Genomic DNA, 22,107 nt, shown 5'->3' on the forward strand with positions numbered 1-22,107 from the left:
AAAGAAACAATACAGCAACTAAGATTTGGACAGCTCAAAATTATTTCCTTCACTCAGATGTTTAATAAAATAAACTCAGGTCCTTAGAATCATCAGTTTTCACAAAGAGCCCTTCAAAGATACTTTACATTTATTTCTCCATTTTCTTTGCCTCCTAATTATCACCATGATATCTTGCACAAACTAAAACTCATATTTAATCCAAATTAACCACACCTTTTATACAACTTTTGTGTTTTATATATGAATTAAACCATCAAATAACAAAATATAAATTGATACAATTTCATAAAAATAACACTGGAGACTTATTCATTCCTAAAACATTAAAAATACACACAACATATTAGACTATATTTAAATGTGTACATTTATTTTTTTTTTAATTTTGTTTAAAATGCCTGACCCAATCAATGCTACTACTAAAAGAAAGGTAAAGCTGGTTTTAAATAAATTTTCAATGTTCTCTGCTTAAATACTAAATCACTTAAACTCTAATTTATAATGTCTTTTTTTTTTTCAAATACTTTCCTACAAGTAAATTCACTAAAACTCCTTTATAGGAGTACACTAACAGAGGAAAATTGTCCTATGTCGTTGCTGTTATCAATGTAAAAGCCCTTTCAATGGCAATGATTTACAACAGTGTACTCATATAAATATATTTTAAACTCAATATAGGCTTATACTCACAGAGACTTTTTAAATATCTGCCACATTCTCTCAACCACTTCTACATTAACAAGTGTATATCAATTAATTTAAAGTACTTTAGTAACTTTAAAATTTGTCCCTTTTTTTTTTTTCCTGAAATTCAACTTCTTCCCTGAGAAAAGGTACCTTTGTTCTCCAAAATACTATTTATAAATATAATTGTGCTTTTTGGATGGTGAAGAGGGCAGGAACATCACCATTTTTCATAAATAGTATATTCACCAAATTAGTCTTTGATTCCTTAGTACCTAATCTCCTCATGTACTGAGAGCTCTTTGAATTCTGTATCATCTCACACCTCTTCTATGAGCACAGGCACAAAGCACTCTTCAAGTTCAGACAATCAGAAGATTTTAAGAAGTTAGGATAAATTACTCATGTGCATATATACCAGAACCTTTAAGGTAACCCACTCCTGCAACTGAGCCCCATCCCCAAGAAGTAAGATATTATTTATTCTTTCAGGTATTGTAATGGGCTCTGCTATTGATTTAGTTCACTGGAAATCACAACAAACCCTTTTCATCTGCTGGTATTTTTTCTATACTCCACCCAAGAAAACAGAAATCCTCTCTGAAGTGTAAGGGCTTTACATTTAATTTCACTTCCCAAATACTAGCAATAGTTTGAATAAAGCACTTACCAAAAAACTAATAAACATGCAGGCACAAATGGAGTAAAGAACTTCTTAATAAACTGTAACTGTTTTTTATTACACAATGGGAAGAGTAGTAAATAAACCAATACTTACAAATACGCACAAAAAATCAGCCCCAGCACCCGGAAATCACTGATAAATTGCCTTTGAATTCATGAAAATGACCTGGAAATTTGGACAGAAAACAAAATGAGAAAGGATAAATAAATTGCATTTATATGCTTTATTAAAGAAGTATTTCTGGCTACAAATTATATTATTTTCAACCCAGGCAGTTGTACCCATCTAAATTTTTCCAAGATGATAACACCAAAAGAAACAATTATTCAATTGTTCCACATCTAAGAACACAGCATCGTCATGCATTTTGACTTTTTTTTAAAAAGTGTCAGTAATAAAGTAGGTGTTTAAAAGTATGAGTAAGTAAAACCAAAGAGAGATATTAAAAAAAAAAAAAAAACTCTTACACATTACATTGAAAAACGTGATCAATTTATGCCTACAAATTAAAATAAACTAGCTTCACAGAGATTATCTTTGGTGTGTTCAACAGGAATACCTTGCAGGTAGGATGAATAAATAAGAAAAGATGCTGTTTTTGTTCTATCTAAGGTGTGCAACCCATTTAGAAGCTTAGGTTACATACAATGAATTCTGTAAAAGCCACAAATCAACCCAAAATTATTTTGCTTGCACACACATCAGTTCTGGCTGAGGAGGTAACAGATGCAACTGAAATACACAGAGTTAGCCTTATTAAAAAAAAGTTTAACTAGCACAATGAGTCACTTTATGCCTCTAAATATCTATGGTTTCCTCTCTCCAGAACCTCCATGCATTAGAAGGTAGTTTGGTAGTTTATTTTTATTGTTTAGTCTAAATACAGCACATTTTTGTTCTGTGAAAACAAAGAAACTTTGTTATAGAGGCTGTATTCTTTCCAAAATGTGAAGATGGCTATGGATAGTGTTCATCTGAAAATAATAATGGAATTTGGACTCCTAATTTAATTTAGGTGAGAATCTTTCCTAGGCTTTAGGCATTGGTTTGATTCAGTCTGCATTTTTCTAAACATAGCCAGTGCACATCTAGGTTAGTTAGACCTAACTACATTTAAATAAAATTCATTTTGGAAAAAAAAAAATGGATCTGGATAACCATCATTTCTAAGAACCACCACTCTCAACTTCACAATTATAGCACAAATGGCCATAATAGTTGAGGAAACTTCCAAAAGGTCACAGGCTTGAAAACCTTAGAGAGCAGTTCTATCGCATACACAGGGCTGCCATGAGTAGGAGTCAACTCTCAGGCAACTAACAACAAAAACATCAGCATCTGAAATTAAGCTGAGATAAGAAAGAAATATCTAACTCAGCCCTTTCCCATCCCCTAAAAAATATGCTTTTGCCTTAAAGACCAGGTAATTAATTCTATTTTCTAGTCAAGATTGATAACAAATGCCTGGGCCTGAGCCTTTATTACAGCTTTAAATATAGATGGCTAATATATCCACTAGGTCTCTTCACCAGGCTTTCTTCACTTTGTAGGCATTCAGGCCTTAGCCACTCCAATTTGACCAATTTCCATCAACTCTGTAATACCAGCTTCCATGGGTGCTAGAGTTATGGGAGAGTTACACACATGGGCCAGGGGAGGGTAGCTCCATCATTGAGTTTTGTTATTACACCCTTTTCTTTCTCGTTGTTCTCTAATGTTTTGGGATTCAGGAGAGCAAGTTTACCTGGGACACTACACAACCCTACCTGGCTATGCAGACTATCAAAAAAGAGTACTGATCTGATACAAGCTATTATCGCATTCTGTTCCTCCGCCCCCCCAGAGGATAACTTTAAAGTGTTAAAAAGCAAGGATGTCAGTTTGAGGACTAAGGTGCACCTGACCCAAGCCACAGTGTTTTCAGTTGCCTCATATGCACACAAAAGCTGGACAACAGATAAGGAAGAATTGATGCCTTTGAATTATGGTGTTGGTGAAGAATATGGAATATACCATGGACGGCAAAAAGAAGGAACAAATCTACTTTCAAGAAGTACAGCCAGATCGATTGTGGAGGCGGAGCCAAGATGGCGGACTAGGCAGACGCTACCTCGGATCCCTCTTACAACAAAGACACGGAAAAACAAGTGAATCGATCACATACATAACAATCTACGAACCCTGAACAACAAACACAGATTTAGAGACGGAGAACGAACTAATACGGGGAAGCAGCGATTGTTTCCAGAGCCTGGAGCCAGCATACCAGTCAGGTACGGCACAAGCACAGAGACCTGCTCCACCCCCCTGAACTAACCCCGGGAGGGGGACTAGCCGGTTCCACGGGCGGCGTGGGACGCAGCCGTTAGGAGAAGTCCCCGGGAGGCAGTGACTGATCTTGGAGCAGAAAGAGCAGCATCCGAGCCGGGGAACCGTCCCACAGGGATTTGGACTGCACGCAGGCGGCTTCATTAACATCTGAATAGCCTGAGCCAGAGGGAGAACTCTGATAGGGATCTGACTGCAGTTTTTTTTTAGCGGATTTTCTGGAAAAACTAGTTTCCCAGTGATGGCTCGGAGACAACAATCCATATCAAACCACTTAAAGAAGCAGACCGTGACAGCTTCTCCAACTCCCCAAACAAAAGAATCAAAATCTTTCCCAAATGAAGATACAATTTTGGAATTATCAGATACAGAATATAAAAAACTAATTTACAGAATGCTTAATGATATCACAAATGAAATTAGGATATCTGCAGAAAAAGCCAAGGAACACACTGATAAAACTGTTGAAGAACTCAAAAAGATTATTCAAGAACATACTGGAAAAATTAATAAGTTGCAAGAATCCATAGAGAGACAACATGTAGAAATCCAAAAGATTAACAATAAAATAACAGAATTAGACAACACACTAGGAAGTCAGAGGAGCAGACTCGAGCAATTAGAATGCAGACTGGGACATCTGGAGGACCAGGGAATCAACACCAACATAGCTGAAAAAAAATCAGATAAAAGAATTAAAAAAAATGAAGAAACCCTAAGAATTATGTGGGACTCTATCAAGAAGGATAACCTGCGGGTGATTGGAGTCCCAGAACAGGGAGGGGGGACAGAAAACACAGAGAAAATAGTTGAAGAACTTCTGACAGAAAACTTCCCTGACATCATGAAAGACGAAAGGATATCTATCCAAGATGCTCATCGAACCCCATTTAAGATTGATCCAAAAAGAAAAACACCAAGACATATTATCATCAAACTCACCAAAACCAAAGATAAACAGAAAATTTTAAAAGCAGCCAGGGAGAAAAGAAAGGTTTCCTTCAAGGGAGAATCAATAAGAATATGTTCTGACTACTCAGCAGAAACCATGCAGGCAAGAAGGGAATGGGACGACATATACAGAACACTGAAGGAGAAAAACTGCCAACCAAGGATCATATATCCAGCAAAACTCTCTCTGAAATATGAAGGCGAAATTAAGATATTTACAGACAAACACAAGTTTAGAGAATTTGCAAAAACCAAACCAAAGCTACAAGAAATACTAAAGGATATTGTTTGGTCAGAGAACCAATAATATCAGATATCAGCACAACACAAGGTCACAACAGAACGTCCTGATATCAACTCAAATAGGGAAATCACAAAAACAAACAAATTAAGATTAATTAAAAAAAAAATACACATAACAGGGAATCATGGAAGTCAATAGGTAAAAGATCACAATAATCAAAAAGAGGGACTAAATACAGGAGGCATTGAACTTCCATATGGAGAGTGATACAAGGCGATATAGAACAATACAAGTTAGGTTTTTACTTAGAAAAATAGGGGTATATAATGAGGTAACCACAAAAAGGTATAACAACTCTATAACTCAAGACAAAAACCAAGAAAAACGTAACGACTCAACTAACATAAAGTCAAACACTATGAAAGTGAGGATCTCACAATTTACTAAGAAAAACGCCTCAGCACAAAAAAGTATGTGGAAAAATGAAATTGTCAACAACACACATAAAAAGGCATCAAAATGACAGCACTAAAAACTTATTTATCTATAATTACCCTGAATGTAAATGGACTAAATGCACCAATAAAGAGACAGAGAGTCACAGACTGGATAAAGAAACACGATCCATCTATATGCTGCCTACAAGAGACACACCTTAGACTTAGAGACACAAACAAACTAAAACTCAAAGGATGGAAAAAAGTATATCAAGCAAACAATAAGCAAAAAAGAAGAGGAGTAGCAATATTAATTTCTGACAAAATAGACTTTAGACTTAAATCCACCACAAAGGATAAAGAAGGACACTATATAATGATAAAAGGGACAATTGATCAGGAAGACATAACCATATTAAATATTTACGCACCCAATGACAGGGCTGCAAGATATATAAATCAAATTTTAACAGAACTGAAAAGCGAGATAGATACCTCCACAATTATAGTAGGAGACTTCAACACACCCCTTTCGGAGAAGGACAGGACATCCAGTAAGAAGCTCAACAGAGACACGGAAGATCTAATTACAACAATCAACCAACTTGACCTCATTGACTTATACAGAACTCTCCACCCAACTGCTGCAAAATATACTTTTTTTTCTAGCGCACATGGAACATTCTCTAGAATAGACCACATATTAGGTCATAAAACAAACCTTTGCAGAGTCCAAAACATCGAAATATTACAAAGCATCTTCTCAGACCACAAGGCAATAAAACTAGAGATCAATAACAGAAGAACGAGGGAAAAGAAATCAAATACTTGGAAAATGAACAATACCCTCCTGAAAAAAGACTGGGTTATAGAAGACATCAAGGAGGGAATAAGGAAATTCATAGAAAGCAACGAGAATGAAAATACTTCCTATCAAAACCTCTGGGACACAGCAAAAGCAGTGCTCAGAGGTCAATTTATATCAATAAATGCACACATACAAAAAGAAGAAAGAGCCAAAAGCAGAGAACTGTCCCTACAACTTGAACAAATAGAAACTGAGCAACAAAAGAATCCATCAGGCACCAGAAGAAAACAAATAATAAAAATTAGAGCTGAACTAAATGAATTAGAGAACAGAAAAACAATTGAAAGAATTAACAAAGCCAAAAGCTGGTTCTTTGAAAAAATTAACAAAATTGATAAACCATTGGCTAGACTGACTAAAGAAATACAGGAAAGGAAACAAATAACCCGAATAAGAAATGAGAAGGACCACATCACAACAGAACCAAATGAAATTAAAAGAATCATTTCAGATTATTATGAAAAATTGTACTCTAACAAATTTGAAAACCTAGAAGAAATGGATGAATTCCTTGAAAAACACTACCTACCTAAACTAACACATTCAGAAGCAGAACAACTAAATAGACCCATAACAAAAAAAGAGATTGAAACGGTAATCAAAAAACTCCCAACAAAAAAAAGTCCTGGCCCGGACGGCTTCACTGCAGAGTTCTACCAAATTTTCAGAGAAGAGTTAACACCACTACTACTAAAGGTATTCCAAAGCATAGAAAATGACGGAATACTACCCAACTCATTCTATGAAGCCACCATCTCCCTGATACCAAAACCAGGTAAAGACATTACAAAAAAAGAAAATTATAGACCTATATCCCTCATGAACATTGATGCAAAAATCCTCAACAAAATTCTAGCCAATAGAATCCAACAACACATCAAAAAAATAATTCACCCTGATCAAGTGGGATTTATACCAGGTATGCAAGGCTGGTTTAATATCAGAAAAACCATTAATGTAATCCATCACATAAATAAAACAAAAGACAAAAACCACATGATCTTATCAATTGATGCAGAAAAGGCATTTGACAAAGTCCAACACCCATTTATGATAAAAACTCTTACCAAAATAGGAATTGAAGGAAAATTCCTCAACATAATAAAGGGCATCTATGCAAAGCCAACAGCCAATATCACTCTAAATGGAGAGAACCTGAAAGCATTTCCCTTGAGAACGGGAACCAGACAAGGATGCCCTTTATCACCGCTCTTATTCAACATCGTGTTGGAAGTCTTAGCCAGGGCAATCAGGCTAGACAAAGAAATAAAAGGTATCCGGATTGGCAAGGAAGAAGTAAAGTTATCACTATTTGCAGATGACATGATTATATACACAGAAAACCCTAAGGAATCCTCCAGAAAACTACTGAAACTAATAGAAGAGTTTGGCAGAGTCTCAGGTTATAAAATAAACATACAAAAATCACTTGGATTCCTCTACATCAACAAAAAGAACACCGAAGAGGAAATAACCAAATCAATACCATTCACGGTAGCCCCCAAGAAGATAAGATACTTAGGAATAAATCTTACCAAGGATGTAAAAGACCTATACAAAGAAAACTACAAAGCTCTACTACAAGAAATTCAAAAGGACATACTTAAGTGGAAAAACATACCTTGCTCATGGATAGGAAGACTTAACATAGTAAAAATGTCTATTCTACCAAAAGCCATCTATACATTTAACGCACTTCCGATCCAAATTCCAATGTCATATTTTAAGGGGATAGAGAAACAAATCACCAATTTCATATGGAAGGGAAAGAAGCCCCGGATAAGCAAAGCACTACTGAAAAAGAAGAAGAAAGTGGGAGGCCTCACCTTACCTGACTTCAGAACCTATTATACAGCCACAGTAGTCAAAACAGCCTGGTATTGGTACAACAACAGACACATAGACCAATGGAACAGAATTGAGAACCCAGACATAGATCCATCCACGTATGAGCAGCTGATATTTGACAAAGGACCAGTGTCAATTAACTGGGGAAAAGACAGCCTTTTTAACAAATGGTGCTGGCATAACTGAATATCCATTTGCAAAAAAATGAAACAGGACCCATACCTCACACCATGCACAAAAACTAACTCCAAGTGGATCAAAGACCTAAACATAAAGACTAAAACGATAAAGATCATGGAAGAAAAAATTGGGACAACCCTAGGAGCCCTAATACAAGGTATAAACAGAATACAAAACATTACCAAAAATGATGAAGAGAAACCCGATAACTGGGAGCTCCTAAAAATCAAACACCTATGCTCATCTAAAGACTTCACCAAAAGAGTAAAAAGACCACCTACAGATTGGGAAAGAATTTTCAGCTATGACATCTCCGACCAGCGCCTGATCTCTAAAATCTACATGATTCTGTCAAAACTCAACCACAAAAAGACAAACAACCCAATCAAGAAGTGGGCAAAGGATATGAACACACATTTCTCTAAAGAAGATATTCAGGCAGCCAACAGATACATGAGAAAATGCTCTCGATCATTAGCCATTAGAGAAATGCAAATTAAAACTACGATGAGATTCCATCTCACACCAGCAAGGCTGGCATTAATCCAAAAAACACAAAATAATAAATGTTGGAGAGGCTGCGGAGAGATTGGAACTCTCATACACTGCTGGTGGGAATGTAAAATGGTACAACCACTTTGGAAATCTATCTGGCGTTATCTTAAACAGTTAGAAATAGAACTACCATACAACCCAGAAATCCCACTCCTCGGAATATACCCTAGAGATACAAGAGCCTTCATACAAACAGATATATGCACACCCATGTTTATTGCAGCTCTGTTTACAATAGCAAAAAGTTGGAAGCAACCAAGGTGTCCATCAACGGATGAATGGGTAAATAAATTGTGGTATATTCACACAATGGAATACTACGCATCGATAAAGAACAGTGACGAATCTCTGAAACATTTCATAACATGGAGGAACCTGGAAGGCATTATGCTGAGCGAAATGAGTCAGAGGCAAAAGGACAAATACTGTATAAGACCACTATTATAAGATCTTGAGAAATAGTAAACCTGAGAAGAACACATACTTTTGTGGTTACGAGGGGGGGAGGGAGGGAGGGTGGGAGAGGGTTTTTTTATTGATTAATCAGTAGATAAGAACTGCTTTAGGTGAAGGGAAAGACAACACTCAATACATGGAAGGTCAGCTCAATTGGACTGGACCAAAAGCAAAGAAGTTTCCGGGATAAAATGAATGCTTCAAAGCTCAGCGGAGCAAGCGCGGGGGTCTGGGGAACATGGTTTGCGGGGACTTCTACGTCAATTGGCAAAATAATTCTATTATGAAATCATTCTGCATCCCACTTTGAAATGTGGCGTCTGGGGTCTTAAATGCTAACAAGCAGCCATCTAAGATGCAGCAATTGGTCTCAACCCACCTGGAGCAAAGGAAAATGAAGAACACCAAGCCCACATGACAACTAAGAGCCCAAGAGACAGAAAGGGCCACATGAACCAGAGACCTACATCATCCTGAGACCAGAAGAACTAGTTGGTGCCCGGCCACAATCGATGACTGCCCTGACAGGGAGCTCAGCAGAGGACCCCTGAGGGAGCAGGAGAGCAGTGGGATGCAGACCCCAAATTCTCATAAGAAGACCAAACTTAATGGTCTGACTGAGACTGGAGGAATCCCGGCGGTCATGCTCTCCAGACCTTCTGTTGACACAGGACAGGAACCATCCCTGAAGACAACTCATCAGACATGAAAGGGACTGGTCAGCGGGTGGGAGAGAGACGCTGATGAAGAGTGAGCTAATTATATCAGGTGGACACTTGAGATTGTGTTGGCAACTCTTGTCTGGAGGGGGGATGGGAGGATAGAGAGAGAGGGAAGCCGGCAAAATTGTCAAGAAAGGAGAGACTGAAAGGGCTGACTCAAGACGGGGAGAGTAAGTGGGAGTAGGGAGTGAGATGTATGTAAACTTATATGTGACAGACTGATTGGATTTGTAAACGTTCACTTGAAGCTTAATAAAAGTTATTATAAAAAAAAAAAAAAAAAAAGAAGTACAGCCAGAACGCTTCTTAGAAGCAAGGATGGTGAAACCATGTCTCACATACTTTGGACATGTTATCAGGAGGGATCAGTCCCTGGAGAAGGATATCATGCTTGGTAAAGCAGAGGGTCAGCAAAAAAGAGGAAGATCCTCAACAGGATGGATTGACACAGTGGCTGCAACGATGGCCTCAAGCATAGCAACGATTGTGAGGATGGCGCAGGACTGGGCAGTGTTTCATTCTATCGTACATAGGGTCACTATGGGTTGGAACCGACTCCACAGCACCTAACAACAACACCAACACATGATATCCTACTCCTTCATTTGCATTTAAATGATAGAGGGAAAAAGGAAAATGCATTCAGAAAATATTGTGGCTAACGTATACATATCTATTTTTTTCTAATCATTGGACTCTTAGGGGTTAAGATATCTAACTCTGGAAATATCTTCAATTTGGTTCAGGTTCGAGACATTCAGGGCAAATGATATTTCAGTAAACAACAATACAGAGTCAAAGAATCTCATTTGCCTTAACAATGAAGTCTTGTTACATATGTTAAAAGCAACTCTGAATTTCATTATCAACTGATTTATATTACTGGTGTACTTTGGAGTAAATGATTAAACAAGAACAAGTTCCTAAGGTCACAGCGTTCATTATTTTAAAAGAGAAAAAAGACTTTAATGCATACTTCCTTATGCAGAGAATTTAGGAATAAACAAGAAATATTTTATGATGGGCAAAGAGTTAAAAATTAATATACTCACAACTTGAAATATGCTACTTCTTTAAGAACTAGAAAAGTTTAAGCTGAGAAAGATATTTCCAAAAGTAAAAGTGGCACTTTGGTCCTGAGGGCAGTACAAAGTGAGAGAACAGGGAGGGAAGATGCCAGAGCAAATCACAATCTGTCCTGGCAAATAACAATCTGTTTAGTAAAATAAATTCTCAGAACAGCCAATCACCCCTAGATTGCTCCACTCCCCATTTGTTCATTCATTCATTCTGTAAGTAGTGACTACATGTTAGAAATTGCATTAGAAAGTACGAATACAAAGATAAATAAGTCATGGCCTTTCCCCTCAAAGGTTTCAAACAATAATCCATCCTGTTCCACAGACTATCACATCTGACTATGATGGTGACATGCTCCACACTATTTGGTCAACAAATCTTTTACAAATCCTAAACTTACTAAATAAAAAGTGCATTGCCACAAATGCTTCAGTACAAAAGTGGACAAAGAATCTAAGGAGAAAATGTACAAATGAAGAAATACAAATGTCCAATAACCTAAAAATATGTATAATCTCACTAATAAACATATGTAAGCAAAAACAATATTTTTTCACCTATATTATTGACAAAATGTTTTATAAGCTAGACAAAAACCTGGTGAGGATGTGGGGAAGTAAAGCACTTTCATGTACTACTGATGGGATTACAAATTGGGTACAAATTTTCTGAACAGTAATTTGATAGTATGTATTAAAATTTTTAATGTCCATACCAATAGTGTTTGTAATGCTACTTCCAAGAAATATTCTAAGGACATAGTCACAAAAATGTTAAAAGTTATACCCGATAATGTTCATTACGTAATTTTTATGATAGCCAAAAACTGGAAAAACTCTACTGTCTGGAAAAGTAAATCATTGTACATACACATAACACAACCATGTAATCATTAAAAATTATGATGTAAATCTTTATTTATTGACATAAAAAGATGGCCACATTATACTGTTGAGTAAAAACATAGTATGTATAATATAAACCAATTAATTTATGGAAAATGAAATTCGTAACCACACATACAAGTTTCTTAAAGAGAAGTACAATTTAACAAAAATGCTAACAGTAAGCAGTGAGATACAGGCTAGTTTTACTTTCTTACTCTATATGTTGGTATTATTTAGAATTTTTATACTTAATATGTATAATTTGTCCCAAAACAAGAAAGTTACTTCTACAATCCAGTGTATCCCTTATAACATTCAAGAGAAGTCACTTAAATCTAGGTGACTTGATATTTACCTGGCCGCAAAGCCCAAATATTAATATTAGACTTTAAAAAAAAAAAAAACCCTATCACCAACTTCATATGGAAAGGAAAGAGGCCCTGGATAAGCAAAGCCTTATTGAAGAAAAAGAACAAAGTAGGAAGCCTTACACTACCTGATCTCCAAACCTACTATAAACCTACTATACAACCACAGTAGTCAAAACAGCCTGGTACTTGTACAACAACAGACAAATAGATCAATGGAACAGAATCAAGAACCCAGACTTAAATCCATACACCTATAGTCAGCTGATCTTTGACAAAGAACCCAAGTCCATTAAATGGGAAAAAGATAGTCTCTTTAATAAATGGTGCTGGCAAAACTGCATGTTCATTTGTTAAAAAAAAAAAAAAGAAAGAAACAGGACCCATACCTCATACCATACACAAAAACTAACTTAAAATGGATCAAAGACCTAAATACAGAACAATAAAGATCATGCGACACTAGGGTCCCTAATACATGGCATAAATAGAATACAAACCATAACTAACAATGCACAAACACCAGAAGAAAAACTAGATAACTGAGAGCTCATGTTCATCAAAAGATTTCACCACAAGAAAAAAAAAGAGAACCTACAGACTGGGAAAAAAATTTTTGGCTATGATGTATCTGACAAGGGTCTAATCTCTAAAATCTATGGAAAATATCAACACCTCAACAACAAAAAGACAAAGAATCCATTTGAAATGGGCAAAGGATATGAACAGACACTTCACTAATGAAGACATTCAGGTGGCTAATAGACACATGAGGAAATGCTCACAATCATTAGCCATTAGAGAAATCCAAACCAAAACTACAATGAGATACCATCTGTTATGAATTGAATTGTGTCCCCCAAAATGTGCATGAACTTGGCTAGGCCATGATTCCCAGTATTATGTGGCTATCAACCATTTTGTGATCTGATGTGATTATCCTGTGTCGTAAAGCCTAATCTCTATGATGTTAATGAGGTAGGATTAGAGGCAGTTATATTAATGAGGCCAGACACAATCTACAGTATTAGGTTGTATCTTAAGTCAATCTTTTTTGAGATATTAGAGAACTGAGCAGAGAAGACAGGGATGCCATGCTACCAAGAAAGAAGTGCTGGGAATGGAGTGCCTCCTTTGGACTCAGGGTACAGGCAATAGACCAGGGGGGAGATTGATGACCAGGGCTTTCCCCTAGAACCGACAGAGAGAGAAAGCCTTTCCCTGGAGTGGTGCCTTGAATTTGGATTTATAGCCTCCTAGACTATGACAGAACAAATTTAGGTTTGTCAAAGCCATCCACTTGTAATTCTGTGATAGTAGCACAGATAAATAAGACACCATCTCACCATGACATTACTGGCACTAATCAAAAATAATAATAACAAATATTGGAGAGGTGCGGGGAGATTAGAACTCTTATGCACTTCTACTGGGAATATAAAATGGTACAACCACTATGGAAACTGATAATGGCATCTCCTTAAAAAGCTAGAAATAAAAATACCATTTGATTTAACAATCCCACTCCGAGGAATGCACCCTAGAGAAATAAGAGCCGTTGCATGAATAGACATATGCACATCCATGTTCACTGAAGCATTGTTCACAATAGCAAAAAGATGGAAACAAACTAAGTGCCCATCAACAGATGAATGGATAGATAAATTATGGTACATACCCAAAAAAACCAAACCCGTTGCCGTCGAGTCAATTCTGACTCATAGCAACCCTATAGGACAGAGTAGAATGGCCCCATAGAGTTTCCAAGGAGCGCCTGGTGGATTCAAACTGCCAACCTTTTGGTTAGCAGCCATAGCACTTAACCACTACGCCACCAGGGTTTCCTTGGTACATACACACAATGGAATGCTATGCAACCATAAAGAACAATGATGAATCCGCGAAACATCTCACGACATGGATGAATCTGGAGGACATTATGCTGAGCGAAATAAGTCAATCACAAAAGGACAAATACTGTGTGAGACAAATACTGTGTAAAAACCCAAGAAAACGTCTACTGTGTGAGACAAATACTGTGTAAAAACCCAAGAAAAAGTTTACAAACAGAAAAAAAACAATCTTTGATGGTTACGAGGGAGGGGAAGAGTGAGGAGGTGGAAATCACTAAATAGATAGTAGACAAGTGGTAACTTTGGTGAAGGGAAAGACAACACACAACATAGGGGGAATCAGCACAACTTGACCAAGGCAAAGTCATAGAAGCTTCCTAGACACATTCAAGCACCCTGAGGGACCAAGTTACTGGGGCTGAGGGCTGGGGACCATAGTTTCAGAGGACATACAAAACATAGTTCACAAAAAAAAAAAAGTTCTACATCCTACTCTGATGAGTAGCACCTGGGGTCTTAGAAGTTTGGGACCAGCCATTTAATATATATCTATTGGTACCATTCCACCCAGAGCAAAGGAAAATAAAGTAAACCAAAAACACAAGGGAAGTATTAGTCCAAAGGACTAATGGACCACATGAATCACAGCCTCCACCAGCCTGAGCCAAGAAGAAATAGATGGTGCCTGACTACTACCACCAATGGCTCTGATAGCGATCACAACAGAGGGTCCCGGACAGAGCAGGAGAAAAATATAAAACAAAATTCAAATTCACACACACACACACACACACCCACTAAAGACCAGGTTTACTGGTCTGACAGACACTGGAGGAACCCCCGAGACTACGGCCCCTGACATTCCGTTACTGCAGAACTGAAGCAACTCCAGAAGTTCACCTTTCAGCCAAAGATTAGACCTATAAAACAAACAACAACACATGTGAGGAAGATGCTTCTTAGTTCAATCAAGTATATGATATGAAATGGGCAACACTTGCCTGAGAGCAAAGATAGAAGGCAGGATGGGACAGGAAACCTGGACAAACGGACACTGGGAACCCAGGGTGTAAAGGGAAAGGGGGAGTGTGCTGACATACTGCAGGGATTGCAACTGATGTCACAAAACAATTTGTGTATAAATTTTTTAATGAGAAACTAATTTGCACTGTAAACTTTCACCTAAAGCACAATAAAACTTTTAAAAAAACCCAGATTTACAGGGCAAATTCAAACAAGAATCTTGACATCAAATGAAAAAACTATAAACATGTTCACAAAAGCATGCCCCACTCTACAAAAAATAGCTAATGGATCAAAGGCAAACAGCGAATAAAAACACTGCCACCTCCCCTTATAATGAGACTTTAAAAGCTTTCAAACTAATTTTTTTAATCCTGCTTTTAAAGTTCTGCCTTTAAGTTGCACTCACTTTTTTATCCTTTTTTTTTTTAATAAGAAGTTTCAAGTATCAAATGGGTGGCTGGATTAGATTACCTTCAAACCCTGACAATGATTCTATAATATTTTTTTTAAGTACTGAAGTGATTCCTAAAGCACATGTAACAGACATTTTTTCACCTTTACATTAAATTATAGTATCACATGTTTAAAATGCAAGTCAAGAATTAAATACCTTTTTATTGATCCGTTCACTTAATAAAGTTATAAATAATAAACCAATGAGCTGAAACAACTGACTTCCAAGCATTTATTTTCTCAACGAACTTACGTTGCAAATGAAAGAAATGATGAAGTAAAAGATCTGAACAGATTTCAAAAGGTGGCTCGAGAAAACAAAGTATTATAATGAAATGCCCAAAGACTGGAGTAAGAAAACCAAGGGGGAAAAGCACACCCGACATATCTGAAGCTGACAGAACTGAAGAAAAAATTCAAGCCTCGAGTTGCAATAATGAAGGATTCTATGGGGAAAATATTAAACGACGCAGGAAGCATCAAAAGAAAATGGAAGGAATACACAGACTCATTACACCAAAAAGAATTAGTCATTGTTCAACCATTTCAAGAGATAGCATATGATCAGAAACCGATGGTACTGAAGGAAGAAGTCCAGGCTATTCTGAAGGCATTGGAGAAAAACAAGGCTCCAGGAATTGATGAAATATCAATTGAGATGTTTCAACAAACAGATGCAGCACTGGAGGTGCTCACTCGTCTATGCCAAGAAATATGGAAGACAGCATCCTGGCCAACTGACTGGAAGAGATCCATATTAATACCTATTCCCAAGAAAGGTGATCCAACCAAATGTGGAAATTATAGAACAATATCATCAATATCACATGCAAGCAAATTTTGCTGAAGATCATTCAAAAACGGCTATAGCAGTATATCAACAGGGAACTGCCAGAAATTCAGGCCGGTTTCAGAAGAGGACGTGGAACCAGGGATATCATTGCTGATGTCAGATGGATCCTGGCTGAAAGCAGAGAATACCAGAAGGATGTTTACCTGCGTTTTATTGACTATGCAAAGGCATTCAACTGTGTGGATCATAACAAATTATGGATAATATTGCGAAGAACGGGGATTCCAGAACACTTAATTGTACTCATGAGGAACCTTTACATGGATCAAGAGGCAATTGTTCGGACAGAACAAGGGGATACTGATTGGTTTAAAGTCACCTAATTGCACTCATGAGGAACCTTTACATAGATCAAGAGGCAATTGTTCGGACAGAACAAGGGGATACTGATTGGTTTAAAGTCAGGAAAGGTGTGCGTCAGGGTTGTATTCTTCCACCATACCTACTCAATCTGTATGCTGAGCAGATAATACGAGAAGCTGGACTATATGAAGAAGAACGGGGCATCAGGATTGGAGGAAGACTCATTAACAACCTGCATTATGCAGATGATACAATCTTCCTCGCTGAAAGTGAAGAGGACTTGAAGCACTTACTAATGAAGATCAAAGACTACAGCCTTCGGTATGGATTGCACCTCAACATAAAGAAAACAAAAATCCTCACAACTGGACCAATAAGCAACATCATGATAAATGGAGAAAAGATTGAGGTTGTCAAAGATTTCATTCTACTTGGATCCACAATCAACAGCCATGGAAGCAGCAGTCAAGAAATCAAAAGACACATTGCATTGGGTAAATCTGCTGCAAAGGACCTCTTTAAAGTGCTGAAGAGCAAAGGTGTCACCTTGAAGACTAAGGTGCGCCTGACCCAAGCCATGGTATTTTCAAACACATCATATGCATGTGAAAGCTGGACAGTGAGTAAGGAAGATCAAAGAAGAATTGACGCCTTTGAATTGCGGTGTTGGCGAAGATATCGAATATACCATGGACTGCCAAAAGAACGAACAAATCTGTCTGGGAAGAGGTACAGCCAGAATGCTCCTTAGAGGCAAGGATGGTGAGACTCTGTCTTACATACTTTGGACATGTTGTCAGGAGGCATCAGTCCCTGGAGAAAAACATCATGCTTGGCAGAGTACAGGGTCAGTGGAAAAAAGGAAGACCCTCAACGAGGTGGACTGACACAGTGGTTGCAACAATGAGCTCAAGCATAACAACGATTGTAAGGATGGCTCAGGACCGGGCAGTGTTTCGTTCTGTTGTGCATAGGGTCGCTATGAGTCAGAACCAACTCGATGGCACCTAACAACAACAACAACTTCATGAACACCATAATTCAAAGCATCAATACCTCTTCGGTCTTCCTTATTCACTGTCCAGCTTTCACATGCATGTGAGGCGACTGAAAAACGCCATGGTTTGAGTTGTGCGCACCTTAGTCCTCAAAGTGACATCTTTGTTTTTAACACTTTAAAGAGGCCTTCTTCAGCAGATTTGCTAATGTAATACGCAGCTTGATTTCTTGACTGCGGCTTTCATGGGCATTGACCGTGGATTCAAATAAAATGAAATCCTTGACAGCTTAAGTCTTTTCCCCATCTATCATGATATTGCTTATTGGTCCAGTTGTGAGAATTTTTGTTTTCTTTATGTTGATGTGTAATCTACACTGAAAGCTGTAGTCTTTGATCTTCATTAGTAAGTGCTTCAAGACCTCTTCACTTTCAGTAAGCAAGGTTTTGTCATTGGCATATTGTAGACCTTCCTCCAATCCTGATGCTCTGTTCTTCTTCGTATAGTCCATTTTCTTGGATTATTTGCTCAGCATACAGATTGAGTACAACCCTGACATGTCACCTTTCCTGATTTTAAACCACGCAGTATCCCCTTGTTCTGTTTGAACAACTGCCTCTTGATCTACGTACAGGTTCCTCATGAGCACAATTAAGTGTTCTCGAATTCCCGTTCTTTGCAATGTTATCCCCAATTTATTATGATCTATACAGTCAAATGCCTTTGCATAGTCAACAAAACAGCAGTAAACATTTTTCTGGTATTCTCTGCTTTCAGCCAGGATTCATCTGACATCAGCAATGATATCCTTTGTTCCACATGTCCTCTTCTGAATCCAGCTTGAATGTGACAGTTCCTTGTGGATGTACTGTTGCTACCATTTTTCAATTATCTTCAGCAAAATTTTACTTGCATGTGATATTAATGATATTGTTCAATAATTTCCACATTCGGTTGGATCACCTTTCTTTGAGATGGGCACAAATATAGATCTCTTCCAGTCAGTTAGTTAGGTAGCTGTCTTCCAAATTTCTTGACACAGACAAGTGAGCACCTCCAGCACTGTATCAGTTTGTTAAAACATCTCAATTTGTATTCCATCAATTCCTGGAACCTTGTTTTTTATCAGTGCCTTCAGTGCAGCTTGGAACTCTTTCTTCAGTACCATCAATTTGTGATTATATGGTACTTCTTGAAATGGTGAAACGTCAACCAATTTTTTTTGTACACTGATTCTGTGTATTCCTTCCATCTTCTTTTGATGCTTTCTGCATCATTTAATATTTTCCCCATAGAATCCTTCAATATTGTAACTTGAGGCTTGAGTTTTTTTCTTCAATCCTTTCAGCTTGAGAAATGTCAAGTGCTCTTCTCTTTTGGTTTTCTAACCCCAAGACTTTGTACATTTCATTATAATACTTTACTTTGTCTTCTCAAGATGCCTTTTGAAATCTTCTGTTCAGCTCTTTTACTTCATTATTTCTTCCATTTGCTTTAGCTACTCTACACTCAGAAGCAACTTTCAAAGCCTCTTCTGACATCTATTTTGGTCTTTTCTTTCTCTCCTGTCTTTTTAATGACCCCTTGTTCTCTTCATGTATGATGCCCTTGATGCCATTCCATAGCTCGTCTGGTCTTCAGTCAATGATCAATGCGTCAAGTCTATTCTTGAAATGATCTCTAAATTCAGGTGGGATATACTCATGGTTGTACTTTGGCTCTCATGGACTTCCAATTTTTTTCAACTACAACTTTAACTTGCATATGAGCAATTGATGGTGTGTTTCATAGTTGGCCCCTGGCCTTGCTCTGACTGATGATATTGAGCTTTTCTGTCTCTTTCCACAGATGTAGTCAATTTGATTCTTGTATACTCCATCTGGTGAGGTCCATGTATATAGTTGCTGTTTAGGTTGTTGAAAAAGGTACCTGCAATGAAGAAATCGTGGTTCTTGTTAAATTCTATCATGTGATCTCCGGTGTTGTTTCTATCAACAAGGCCATATTTTTCAACTACCATTCTTTCTTCTTTGTTTCCAACTTTCACGTTCCAATTATCAGTAATTTTCAATGCATCTTGATTGCATGTCTGATTGATTTTAGACTGCAGAAGTTGGTAAAATCCTCCTCTTTGGCCTTAGTGGTTGACGTGTAAATTTGAATAATAGTCGTATTAACTGGTCTTCCTTTTAGGCAGATGGGTATTATCTTATCACTGACAGCACTGTACTTCAGGATAGGTCTTGAAATGTTCTTTTTGACAATCAGTGTGATGCCATTCCTCTTCAATTAGTCATTCCTGACACAATAGACTATATGACTGTCTGTTTCAAAATGGCAAATACCAGTCCCTTTCAGCTCACTAATACCTAGGGTATCAATCTTTATGCATTCCATTTCAAGGGGATACTCCATTCTTTAAAGTCAGGAAAGGTGTGCATCAGGGTTGTATTCTTTCACCCTGAATTGTATACTTATTCAATCTGTATGCCTAGCAAATAATCAGAGAATCAGGACTATACAAAGAAGAAGGTGGCATCAGGGTCAGAGGAAGACTCATTAACAACCTGCAAAATGTAAATGAAACAACATTGCTCGCTGAAAGTGAAGAGAACTTGAAGCACTTACTGATGAAACTCAAAGACTACAGCCTTCAGTATTGATCACACCTCAACATAAAAACAACAAAAATCCTTACAACTGGACTAGTAAGCAACATCATGATAAACAGAGGGAAAAAATGCAGTTGTCAAACTATTTCATTTTACTTGGATCCACAGTCAACACTCATAGAAGCAGTAGTCAAGAAATCAAACAATGTATTGCACTTGGCAAATCTGCAGCAAAAGACCTCTTTAAAGTGTTAAAAAGCAAAGACGTCACTTTGAGGACTAAGGCCATGGTATTTTCAATTGCTTCATATACATATGAAATCTGAGCAATAAATAAGGAAGAGCAGAGAAGAACTGACACCTTCGAATTATGGTGTTGGCAAAGAATATTGAATATACCATGGAATGTCCATAGAGTGAACAACTCTGTCTTGGAAGAAGTATGGCCAGAATGCTCCTTAGAGGCGAGGAAGTTATCAGGAGGGACCAGTACCTGGAGAAGGACATCATGCTTAATAAAGTAGGGGGTCAGCAAAAAAGAGGAAGACCCTCAATGAGATGGATTGACACATAGCTGTAACAATGGTTTCAGGCATAACCAGTGTTGTGACTGGGCAGCGTTTCAATCTGTTGTACACAGGATAACTATGAGTCGATACCAACTCAATGGCACCTAAAAACAATAACTTTTGTAAAGACACCAACAGCTGGCCTTTCATATATCAAGGGTAAAAATTAGAGAGGCATTAAAAGTATCCTGAATGTAAACTGAAATGAGTTTTTCTGGAGATTTAATTTTGCTTTAAAACTGCTAAACCCCCCCCAAAGTTGCATCAATTTAAAAGAAAAACAACACTTTGTACTATTATTATTACTTTCACAGGTTATATAGCTTTACTAGGCTAAAGGTATGTTTCTTAAGCTCCATAATTCTCAGCTTTCCTTTTCTCCTTAATAATTAAATTTTGCAGAATTTGAATTAACTATAATGAAATGTGAAATTAACTTTCAAAGGTATTGATACCAAGTTAAGGCTCAATAAAAAAAAAATGCAATTGCTAATAATTAAAAATATCATAACAGTGAATAGAAAATTAAGAGTTCAACTAACCAGACAATAGATAGGTGGTAACTTTGAAGGGTAACACAGTACACAGTACTGGAGACATCAGCCCAGCTTGACCAAGGCAAAGTCATGGAAGCTTCATTAAAAAAAAAGCTTCACAGACATATCCAAACTCCCTGAGGGACCAAATTACTGGGCTAAGGGCTGGGGACCATGGTCTTGGGGGATATCTAGCTCAACTGGCATAACAGTTTATAAAGAAAACATTCTACATCCTACTTTGGTGAGTAGTATCTGGCGTCTTAAAAGCTTCTGAGCAGCTATCTAAGATACTCCACTGGTCCCACCCTCTCTGGAGCAAGGGAGAATAAAGAAAACCAAAGACACAAGGGAAAGATTAGTCCAAAGGACTAAGGAACCACAATTACCACAGCCTCCACCAGACTGAGTCTAGTCCAACACAGCTAAATGGTGCCCAGCCCCCACTACTGACTGCTCTGAGAGGGATCCCAATAGAGGGTCCTGGACAGAGCTGTAGAAAAACATAGAACAAAATTCAAACTCTCAGAAAGAGACCAGACTTAATGATCCGACAGAGACTGGAGAAACCCCAAGAGTATGGTCCCCAGACATACTTTTAACTCAGT

General features: G+C 37.5%; 1 protein-coding gene across 18 annotated transcripts in view; it reads right to left on the reverse strand.

The window, feature by feature from the left end:
- SOX6 (SRY-box transcription factor 6) overlaps window positions 1-22,107 on the reverse strand; it is a 657,692-nt gene that overhangs the window by 514,638 nt on the left and 120,947 nt on the right. For all 18 annotated transcript variants that reach the window (XM_049890540.1, XM_049890534.1, XM_049890527.1 and 15 more), the window contains exon 2: window positions 1,466-1,537. The gene's annotated coding sequence lies outside the window, so the exon portion shown is untranslated. The remainder of the gene's footprint in view (window positions 1-1,465; window positions 1,538-22,107) is intronic.

The sequence above is a fragment of the Elephas maximus genome, chromosome 7 (assembly GCF_024166365.1).
Source record: "Elephas maximus indicus isolate mEleMax1 chromosome 7, mEleMax1 primary haplotype, whole genome shotgun sequence".
Classification (NCBI taxonomy): domain Eukaryota; kingdom Metazoa; phylum Chordata; class Mammalia; order Proboscidea; family Elephantidae; genus Elephas; species Elephas maximus.